Genomic DNA, 1,397 nt, shown 5'->3' on the forward strand with positions numbered 1-1,397 from the left:
AATATGTATAAATATGTATAAATAAATATATATAAATATTCATAAACATGTATAATCATCATATGAAATATATCCATACATGTTCATACATCTCTCTTTCTTTTGTAAAATTACTTTTTAGTGTAATAGAAATAATAATAGTAATGTGAAAATATTAAGAATAATTAAAAGGGTAATTTTCACACTATTTGTTTTAGAAAAAATCAAGTTTGAAGAAATGTAAGAAAATTACTTATGTATAATTATATATAAAGTTATGCGTAATTGTGTATAAGCAATTTTTTTTACATTGCTCCAAACGTGTTTTTTTCTGAAACGAATAATGCAAAAATTGTCCGTTTAATTATTATTTATGTTTTCACATTATTATTATCATTTCTGTTACACTAAAAAGTAATTGTACAAAAGGAGGAGGAATGTATGAACATTTATGGACAAATTTCATGTATGATTATACACGTTTATAATGTACGTTTATACATATTTATGTACGTTTATACATATTTATACATATTCATGCATGAAAAATTGTTTACCGGAAATTGATTTCCGACTAATACTTAAGAAACCAATCCCAGTATTCCATAATATACATGAAAGAGAAAAATAACATTCATAATATTAGGGAGCGTAGAGAAAATTATTAAAATAATAAACTATACGTATTATATTACGAAATACGTACAACACATGTGATAATATTTTTCAGATTTATTATTTCAGTATAATTAGACTTGTGCGAAGTGTGTAATATATATATTTACACTTATTTTCAGATGCATATTACACGCGAGCCTATACAAAACAATCATTTTTAATATAAACAAATATATAATTTTTTAAATCAAACTACTAGAACTAATGACAACAGAATACGGTCGGTATAAATGTTAAGATCAGCACTGTGTCTTCGTATGTGTATAGGTTATTTCACGTTCACTGTATAAGTGCAAACCAATAGTTAAATAATAAGTATATGCTCTCTTCGACATGAAACGAAATGTTCAATAGTTGTATAGTATAACATACTATAGTATAAGTATTATATGATATATTTTAATGTTTTTAAAAATCTTTTACACTTTTATAAATTTTCTACGTCTCGGCATTAAAAATGTTACTCTTCTCTTTCATATATCTGCTTCAAGAAACACTGTGGAATTGATTTTTTTATCAATATTGGTAATTTTTACTCCCATCTTTATATTATAAAATTAATTTTACTTCTTGAAGACAGTAATAGCCTTCGAAACCGGTTTTGTTCCACCAAACATCAATTATACATCACCACGAGATGATATAGATGCCTTAAAAAATGGAAGTGTCTGTGTCGTTCAAGAATCAACGCCAATTAAAAACGGTTATATAGGAATAAATTCTTTCGGTTTTGGAGGAGC

Source organism: Mycetomoellerius zeteki, unplaced genomic scaffold, assembly GCF_001594055.1.
Source record: "Mycetomoellerius zeteki isolate Tzet28-1 unplaced genomic scaffold, Tzet1.0 scaffold265, whole genome shotgun sequence".
Lineage (NCBI taxonomy): Eukaryota > Metazoa > Arthropoda > Insecta > Hymenoptera > Formicidae > Mycetomoellerius > Mycetomoellerius zeteki.